Source organism: Gymnodraco acuticeps, unplaced genomic scaffold (genome assembly GCF_902827175.1).
Source record: "Gymnodraco acuticeps unplaced genomic scaffold, fGymAcu1.1, whole genome shotgun sequence".
NCBI lineage: Eukaryota > Metazoa > Chordata > Actinopteri > Perciformes > Bathydraconidae > Gymnodraco > Gymnodraco acuticeps.
Window position 1 is genome coordinate 230,875 of NW_022990651.1, and position 10,937 is coordinate 241,811.

The window sequence follows — 10,937 nt, forward strand, 5'->3', positions numbered from 1 at the left end:
AATTACCGGTTTTGACAGCTATTTCATTATCAACGCAATGGTTGCACAGGGGCTAAAGCCCCCGTTAATAATGCAGGGAGTAAAGTGGTCTCTTTTACTGACAAGGATTTCGGGCACAAGTACATAGACTCACTGTCTTATCTGTCTATGCGTTTAGCAGACATGCCAAAAGCTTTGGGATTTGGAGATAAAATCAAGGGATACTTCCCTCACGGTTTCAGCTCCAAGGCTAACCTGAGTTATATAGGCCCTTATCCACCCGCACACTGTTCTGGGGTTGAACGCATGACAACTGGTGAAAAGAGTGACTTTTTCACGTGGTATGAGACGGTACGCCAGGGTACTTTTGACTTCCGAGAGCAGGCATTGCTTTACTGCAAAAACGATGTGGACATTCTTGCCCAGGGGGCCACATTATTTTGGAAAGGTTTTCTCGGGGAGACAGGAGTTGATCCTTTTAGTCGCTCGACTATAGCTTCTGCCTGTATGAACGTTTTTACCACAAACTTTCTATCGCCCAAAACCTTGGCAATACCCCCACCCGACGACTACCGCCGTGAAAACAAGACGTACTCAGACGCAGGTATTCAGTGGCTGGAGTGGGTAGCTCAGACTGAAGGTGTTTTTATTCAACATGCGTTGAATGAAGGAGAGAGACGAGTGGGACGTTTCGTCGTAGACGGGTTTGCCGAAGTTACCGGGGAAAAGATTGTCTGGGAATTTCTTGGTTGTTTCTATCACAGATGCCCCTCTTGCTATAAGGGGCATGAGAAAAATCCATTGATAGGTGACACATTTGAGCATCTTGGTGTTATATTTGATCAGGATTTATCCTTTAACGCCCACATAAAATCAATTTCAAGGACCGCCTACTTCCATCTACGTAACATTGCAAAAATCAGGCATATCTTGCCTCAAAACGATGCAGAGAAACTAGTCCATGCATTTGTTACTTCAAGGCTGGATTATTGTAACTCTTTATTATCAGGATGTACCAAGAAGTCAGTCAAGTCGCTTCAGCTGATTCAAAATGCTGCAGCTCGTGTACTAACCAGAGTTAGGAAAAGGGACCACATTACTCCTGTTCTGGCTGCCTTACACTGGCTCCCTATAGAACACAGGATAGAATTTAAAATTCTTCTTTTCGCCTACAAAGCCCTTAATGGGCAGGCGCCATCTTACCTTAAAGAACTCATTATACCCTACTGTCCTACTAGGGCATTGCGTTCCAAGAATGCAAGGTTGTTGGTTGTTCCTAGAGTCTCTAAAAGTACAATGGGAGCCAGAGCCTTTTCTTATCAAGCTCCACATTTGTGGAATCAGCTTCCAGTTTGTGTTCGGGCGGCAGACACCCTATCCGTTTTTAAGAGTGCGCTTAAGACCTTCCTTTTTGATAAAGCTTATAGTTAGGGCTGATTAGATTCAGCCCCTAGTTTTGCTGATATAGGCTTAGTTTGTCGGGGGACATCTTACTTCTTCCTTCTCTCTGTCTATACCTGTGTACTCTCATGTTCCGATTAACCCAGCGTCCCCAAATGTCTTTCTTTTTGGTGTCTATATACGCCGGGATCCGGAGTCATGGATGATCCTGCGCTCCTCTGTCCTGGATCGCGAGCCCTGGATCTTGAGTCATGGCTGTGGTCCTGGATCATAGGTCCTGGATGGATATCCTCGTGGATTCATCTTCCTATTATACACACATGCATTTCCAAACATTTGGACTACCTATGTTGCAAATGTATTATGTTTTCAATTTACACACGGCATCTATTGCACGTCTGTCCGTCCTGGGAGAGGGATCCCTCCTCTGTTGCTCTCCCTGAGGTTTCTCCCATTTTTCCCTTTAAACTGTGGATTTTCTTCGGAAGTTTTTCCTTGTACGATGTGAGGGTCTAAGGACAGAGGGTGTCGTATTGTCATACTGATATTTTGTACAAACTGTAAAGTCCACTGAGACAAATGTAACATTTGTGATATTGGGCTATATAAATAAACATTGATTGATTGATTGATCTCCATGCTGCTAGTGAGGCAAAACTGCATGAGCTAGAGTCTGTTCACGGGGCCAAAGTGAACATTATGCGTGAGCATACATGGGTTGAGATGAAAAAATCCAATCAAGATTTGAAGGCTTTCCTCAGGGTATACAATGCACCAGAACCGCTGACCCCCTGCGATGCTTTATACGGGGGAAGGACATGTGCAGTAAAGTTGAGGCACACAGCAGCGGCAGATGAATTGGTTCATTATTGTGATTTCACCTCCCTCTACCCTTTTGTAAACTGCACAGGCCTATATCCACTTGGACACCCTCAGATCATATTCCGAGATTTCAAAGACCCTCGCAGTTATTTCGGGTTAATCAAAGCCACAGTAGAACCTCCTAGGGGTCTATACTTTCCTGTCCTGCCCTACCGAACTGCAGCTGGTAAACTGGTGTTCACTCTATGCCGCACATGCGCGGAGCTTAACAACCAACAGGGGCCCTGCATGCATAGCAAAGAGGAAAGAGCATTAACAGGGGTTTGGGTGACCCCAGAATTCACCAAAGCCCTGGACATGGGGTACAAGATGACTCAGATCACAGAGGTGTGGCATTTTGAGAAGAAAAGTGACAGCATTTTTGTAGACTATATACACACATTTTTGAAGGGTAAACAATAAGCATCAGGCTACCCTTCAGAGGCCTCAGATGATGAGAGCAGACAAAAGTATGTGGCAGACTATCATGCTAAGCAGGGCATCTTGCTGGATGCAGATAAAATCAAATCAAATCCAGCCAAAAGACAAGTGGCAAAACTATGTCTCAACAGTTTCTGGGGTAAATTTGCCCAGAGAAGCAATCTGACTCAGACTAAGATTGTGACCAAAATCGAAGAATTTCTTAACCTCTTGTTTTCAGCTAAACATAAGGTTAAGTATTTCTCATTCCTCAATGACCGAACGGCTCTTGTTCAGTGGTGCTACGTTGAAAATTGTTACTCTACTCCCAACAAGGTGGATAACATATTCATCGCCGCCTTTACCACAGCGTATGCCAGGCTGAAACTGTACAGTGAATTGGAGAAATTACAGCGCAGAGTATTCTACTACGACACAGATAGCATAATCTATGTGACAAGACAAGGAGAGAGTCCCCTACCGATGGGGGTCTATCTGGGAGACCTGACAGACGAGCTGGGGGGCGATACGATTAAAGAGTTTGTTTCAGCAGGCCCTAAAAGTTATGCTTATCAGACCAATAATCAAAAAAAAGTTGTGATGCGCGTGAAAGGCATCACACAAACGCACGAATGTTGCGAACGAGTGAACTTTGACAGTCTGGCCGACCTGGTGGAGGGCTACGTTCAAAACTCTGAGAGGGGGAGGGTAATTGAGGTCCCTCAGCACAGTATTGTAAGGAATAAAGAGGTTTTCGCTTTGAGAAATGTGTCATTCACCAAAAATTTCCGAGTTGTGTTTGACAAGAGACGTTTGTTAGCCGGGGGAAATACTTTGCCTTTTGGGTATTGAGAAAATAATTGAAAAAGAGACAACATGTTTTCACCAAGTCAAATTGATTTTGACCCCCGACTGCGTGTTCCTTTTTCCTGTCTAGTAGTGGGCCCTAGTGGGTGTGGAAAAACTTTTTTTGTCAAGAATGTATTGCAAAATTGTATTCATGTAATGGATGTCCAGCCTCAAAATATCGTGTGGATTTATACTTCTTTCCAACCCATGTATGCTGAACTGCAGGAAAAGAATAAAAATATGAAGTTCGTCAAGGGTCTGCCTGAATCATTTGAAGATGAATCGCTATTTCCTCCTGATCAAAGTCATTTGATTATATTAGACGATGTTATATTTCAGGCCTCTGAGCATCCGGAAGTATTCAGACTTTTCACCCAATACCGTCATCATAGAAACATGAGCGTTATCATGCTTACCCAAAATGTTTTTCACCAGGGAAAAAACAGTCGCACAATTAGTTTAAATACTACTTACATGGTCTTGTTTAAAAACCCCAGAGACAGATTACAAATGAACATACTTGCTCAACAAATACACCCTGGTAATAAATCATTTTTCCTACAAAGTTTTGAAGACGCCACCACGGAACCTCATGGTTACTTAATCGTAGACATGACCCCCACCTGTCCAGACATCTACAGGCTTAGATCGGGAGCACTACCTAATCAATGGCTAGTTGTTTATGTACCAAAAACGAAGACTTGAAAAAACAGTATGTCGGCCCGTTTAAAAAGAAACATGCCTCTGCTGAGGGCCTTATGTCAAGCCCCGCCTTCAAAGCGCAAGGATATTCTCGAGAACTGCTCCACGGATTTTCTTCAATCACTCTGTGAACTGTCTCTAAATATTTTAAAAGGTAATATCCCCCTGTCAGGCATTCAGTATAAGAAGCTTAAGAAGCAAAATAAATTTTTCAAACTCTTGGCCAATAAAAAGACCAACTTAAAAACTAAATTCAAGGCCTTAAGAAAGCAATCTGGAGGTTTTCTTCTGCCGCTGCTCGGTGCGGTGATCCCCATTTTAGGTCAACTTTTAGGAGGGCTCGCTCGATCATGAGTCAAAAGATGTTTCTGCTATCACCTCACCAGTTTAATCAGCTCAATCAGAATGGTGTAACTAACCCTCATAGTAAGGAAACAATGAGACGCACTGCCGAAGATGTTCTGGATGAAAAAATGAGAGCAATGCTAAACGAACCAGGATTACCCCCTTATGAAAAAATCATAAAATACAACACCTTGTTACAAAGATATCTCACCCTACTCAAACAAGACGGGCTTGAGGAACGACATATTACTCTAACTCTACCTGAAGACACGGGGGTGGTAAAAGGAGAAGAAAAGGATGGCACGTCCGATGATAAAATAAAGAACGATGTGCTTCAACACCTCCCTAAGCGTTAACAGAAGAATGCCGAGTACATTATGAGTAAATTAACCACGAGTACAGCTGGATGGACACCAGCGGGGGAATTTATAGAAAAGGGGGTAGCTGTAAAAGGTTCCCACATGTTAGATTTATTTAAACATTTATCCTGCGTGTATAAAACAAATGTCCAGGAGCCTAAAGGCTGGCGGGGGTTTTTAAATAGTCTTAATGAGATCAACATTCCCTTAACATCTTTTCATAACCTTCACGCTCGTGAACAATATCGCATAATCAAAGAGGGCGAACTAAATCGAGAAAATATCCCCCGAAAAAGAAGAAGAAAAATAAAAACATCTCCCGCTACCCCCGGTTGGGACACTTTAGGAGCAGCCGTAGAACCTCAGAATGCCCTGCTTAAGAAGAAAAGGATAAGGCAACACAGAATATTAAGTCCAAGATGGTTACATTTAACCCCTTAAAGTTGTATTATATTTCATGATTTCCTAATAAAGACAGAGTCATCTGAATTAATTTTGTCTTCAGACCTTTTTTATTTCTACATTTTATAACAATCTTTGAACATTTGTAGCGAACAAACACTGTGGTTAAAATGAGTGTCTTTATGACGTCTCTCACACCTTTGGTATTTTTTCACAAAATTCGTTACAGCTGCATCATTTTTTACCACATCATCTTGATATAAAGATAACACATTTTCGTAAGACAACCCGGACGCTCTTTTGCATAGATAAAAAACACAGTGTTGACCACAGGCTGTAGACATGACATTCTGAAGTTGCCGGTTATGGTATAAAATAGTTTCACATTGTGTTTCTAGAAATTGCAGGATGCTTTTAGGATAATGACTAAAATCGGGGGGGAAATCCGAAAGAATAAAAAAAAGTTCCTTCCCCTTCCTCTAAAGTCACTGCTAGCCAGTGTTCTCCGGGCATGTGGGAGGGGTGGGTGTTTACAATCATGTATACAGGGCATCTAAATAATTGTTTTACTCGGGGTAGCTGTTCTGAGGCCCATACCCCCCCAAAAGAGTCCCCCACCATATGCTGCAGGAGACTATCCAATTGGTGATTATTCATGTTTTAGTTTTCTTAGTAATAATCTACCAGCACTTGTCGTTTTGAATTAATCTCCAGAATCGAATCAAAACAAGAATATACGATTAAAGTGGTAGTCTGTGGCAGCGGTACTCTGAACCTCATTTCCAATCTTAAACTACCGCTTGTGATGGGAGATAAGGCGTCGGCGTCTTCCGCCGCAGTTAAATTAAACACAAATAATGAGTATCCTTGTTCGAAATCATCTCTGTCTATACTTAGAGGTAAGTCTTTCATGTGTCTCCTTGTAGCAGTTAACATGTTGTAAAACTCTCTGACTGACGACCCCCGGTTAAATTGAGGTTGAAATGCTTTGGCCGGTACTTGCCTGCCATCCTGACACAGAGCAGGGTATTCCATATCATTATGAAGGGAATTAAAAGGTGAAAGCTCTCTCCTTCCGGTGAAGGCTTCGTGATTTACCATACCCAATACTATGTACTTGGGCATATTACCCAAAAAGAGATTTTCTTGGTTGCATATTCTAGAATTCACCGGTATACTATATGTCTTGAGATTCACCCGTGATAGGGGGTAGAGGGCGTTACCTCTCAGCAGAGCCGCAGCATGACCTAAACGCACTGCAGGCGTGATTGTGGCCTTTTTGATAAAAAGTGAATCCCCCAGTATTTTTAGACGGTATGTAGAGTCATTTGCACACATGAGAGTAAAGGCATTGTTAGATCTGGTGAGTTTGATTCTCAAATCTACAGAGTTCAGGAGAAGCCTCTCGCTGAAAAATATATATCCGTGTGTAAAGCACCCATCAAGTGAAGCTCCCGAGATTCTGCTGTGAATGAGGCCCTCTTTACCAGTCCCTTATTTGGTCCATTGGCTATGACTATAGAGTCCATAGATCCCGCGGTGTCTTTATAAAATAAGCCGGCTGTGAACTGAGTTTTTAAAGTAGAATCAGAGTAATTCAATAGCGTTTCAATCATCGCCCTGTAAGGATGAGTCGAACTGGATTGAGAAATTAGTCTGTCCCCTAGAATAACGTCGCATTGACTAAAAATTGTATTGAGAGGGTAATTAACTAGGGCCACGGAGGCATCAGCTGCCAGATTAGTCCCATCTGCGTTGGTTATTTTGATCCTGAGATGTATCAAGGTGTCATTCATATCCAGGTATTTATCTCCGTCCCCGGGAATACAAAATTCTATGGGTCCGTCCTCCGTAATGGCAGACAACGGAAGGACCTCTGTGTAGTGTTTTTCATCTATAGAAAGTTGCGTCATTGGGGCTGAAAATAAATCCAGCTCTGCCATGCTGCATTCAGCAGATTTATGATGTAAAAGAGCCATATTTAACACTCTAAAATATATCTCTCCCCAATACGTTCCTTCTCCGAGGGTGTTTTTTCCCTAATGATTTTCTTTTGACTGAGTGTTTTCCTTTCTTGACACCCCTCGGAACCCGTTTGCCTGGAGGTCTCTTCCTGGCCCTTCTTGCCAAAACCATCAGACCACCTGATCATTCTTGAGATCCGGGGTCTGATTGGCGGCCGAATCTATGGACAGCCTTACTGATAACATCTGATGCAATATTTTTGGCCGCCGATTTCAGATGAGGTTTAGCTATGGCGAACCCTTTTCTCACCAGGGGGGCGACAAAACTAAATAATCTCGAAAATATAGAGCCAATGCCTCGCCCGTACATCACCGGTGCACCATAAAAACCAGGCAGGGATCCCCCCGCTTGATTTTCATAGTAACTCACAAAACGTTGGGAGTCTTGATGAATCATCGTTTTGTAACAGATTGCCCTGCTTTTGAGGGTCGGAAATGAACGTTTGTTCTGGTCGTTTTTTATTTCTACCTTTATATTCTCGATGTGTGTTTTTGTTACCGGCAAGTAGTATGCAGGATTAAAATACTGAGTTACTGTATCGCCGAATGTTCCTCTTATATCTACGGTTCTCAAGAGAGGAGCAAAAGCGTCACCTACCCGCTGGTGACTGACCACATTGCTATAGCAGTATAGATGTGTTGAGCCAGCATTTATATCCGCTGGATAGGCTGCTGATTTATCATCAAATTTGAGCCACTGGTCTGGTTGTATTCCAAGCATATAAGCGACGGTTTTTGGAAAGCGGAAACGATATTGGGCCCCTCCTAGAAATTCGATTTTCCTGTGAATTGGACTATAGTGTAAACTGACATCAGAGTACATTTTTTTGAAGCAGGACTCAAGTTCCTCTATGAGCTGAGTTATGCTACTATAGTAACCAGCTCTAAACATATGAAGCCTTAACTTGCTAGTCGGGGATATGTCGGGGAGTTTTGCTTTCTTTATCCACTCAAAAAAGGCTGCTTCCGTAGGTATGTTATACCAGGTGTGTGGGTATGATATTTCTGTCAGGGCGACCTGCCATGAACCATCCAAGTGTAAAGGTTGTGCCAGGTTCACCTGATAACTAGAGTTTGTATTGTTTTGAAATACCTCCAGGCTGGCATTAGATGGCAGCGTAATGTAGAACCCTTCATTTATCTCCATGGCTGTAATGAAGGACTGAGCGTTGATTCTGTTTGCTTTTATACATCTTTGATTTCGCCAGCATCAACCCAGCTGTTGAATTTTTAGGGCCAATTATGCCAAGATACAAACATTTGTTTTTTCCCTCTCACCACACGCCTTTTTAGAATTTTCTCGACTTGAAAAGCCTTGTCATTAGTTATCTTCACTTTTTGTAACTCTTTCTCATAAAAAGTCCCCTTGATCTCTTCTCCATCATAATCTTTGAGCTTGTAAAACAGGTGGCTGCCCAGGTAAGCCTTCAGACACCGTAAATAATTCGTCCGTATAACTCTGCTCATATTTTTTATCGAATACTCCTCTCAATTTGGATATCCTTACAAGCTCCCCCTCCTTAAAGTTCATTTTGACAGCAGCTTTTTCGGGACATCCGCCGGAAGGGGCGGGACTTATGCAAGAAGGGGGCGTGGCTTATGGGGCGGGACTTCCATCTGAAGTGGGCGGGGCTTAGGAGGCGGGACTTAGAGGTGTGACCTTGTCACTTTCTATGCATACTAATGAGACGAAAGTGGCATTAGTATAACTACTTATATAATATATATATATATTAAAACATTTAACCAGCTAAGTCAAATTGTACTTCTACAATGTCAGGTATGTACTGTAGCGAGCTATTAAAGACAAGTCCTCTCACTGCAGGAGGACAGCAATATTATTACCAAACATAATACTCATACAAGCCATCATCTATTTACCACATTGTTACCAAGTGAGGGTTGTTAGAGCCCTATCAAGTCACACACCACCTGCTTTAGGAAATGCTTTTAACTACAGGCGGTGAGATTCATCAGCACTCAGCCCACAGGGTTGCGGATGATACGCTTTACTGATTATTCATTGATAGAATAAGTGGACCATGTTGACAGCTATGTTGCAATACAAAAACTTGGAGAATCCATTAGATCCAGACCTTAATATTTGTATGTGAAAAGTATTTAGAAGGTTAAATCAACATAATTTTTACTTAAACTTTAATATGTAAAGTTTTACTTAATTCACTGTTTGTTGGGTCGTACTGTAAGCTGTCCAGAGGGGTGTTGCCAAGGCTGAAGCATTGACTTGTATTGGAAGGCATTTCTGTATTTTTTTCATTCAATGACATTGAACTGAACTGAAATGATTCATGGCCCTATCTGAAGCACTTTGACCCAGCAGGAAGAAACAAAAAGACCGCTGCCAAAAGGCCAACAGCAATGTCCTTTATGTCGAGATGAGTGACCAACTAAAGAGAAACAAGTATGCAGATGCTAACAGGACATGAAAAGCTTCATGTATTATGTGAGTCATATGATACGTTTTTTTTCTGCCATCAAATCTATACCCAACTACGAGCTCTCTCAACCACTATCATCAAAAAACTATTTTGAGGAAACATTTTTGGAAGATTGCTGTTCATACCTCCAGCAGAAAGCCACATTTGGAATCTGAGCACTGCAACCGCGTGGAGGCTCTTTAATAACAAATTGATGTTAACATGTTCGTTTATTTTTCTTGTTGTAATAATGGTTCGAAGTTAAAACAATGAGTCCATTAATCGACAAAACTGAAAAATAATTGTCGCAATTAATAACCAATTTATTGTTCAAACTGCTAAATATTTGCAAATACCTACTTCTTAAATACGAAATATTTTGTTTCTTTATATCATGCTTTTCAACTATTGGTCGGACAAAACATCACCTTTTCTTTGGATTGTTGTGTTTTGTATTCTGCCACTTATGTTTTTTATTTAATTTAAGAGGAATATACAGACTCATAAACAATTAAGATATGCTAAAGTTACTTTTCTCCATCTGTTTAATTTTTTTCTTATTTTCTCATTCTCTCTAATAATTTCCCTCATAATTTCGACATAAGAGCACAGCATCATGCTTTCTCATTTAATTTATACAAAACAGTTAATCATCATGCATAATGCAGCGAGGCAAGTGTGGAAAAAAGCTCACAGGCTTGGGGTAATGCTAATTGATATTGATGATGAAGTATCTTCTAGACAAATAGTTTGTGACTTCATCCTGTGATATAATCATTCATGTTAAATGAGGGTAAAGCATGCAACAACGTTAAAAATGCATTCCTCACTCAACCAATATGGTACTGGCATTTTAATATGTCTCCTCCCCACGAAAGTACTTAACATGAGGCACACTTCGCCAGCTGTTGTGCCTCTTTGTATCTAAACCTGTAATGAATACACAAGAAACCTAATATTTTATGTGTAAATGTAGTTTTAATTATATAAACACTAGAGTTGTTTGCTTGTGACAAACGACTATAGAACCGTTTTGGTGATCACATTCCAAAGTGGCAAAGGACAAAATATAATTCTAAAATGAATTGCAGCTGTATCTCATTTGGTGATTTTCATCACCTTTTCTGAACATCTGTTTTTTTCGCACTCATGAACCA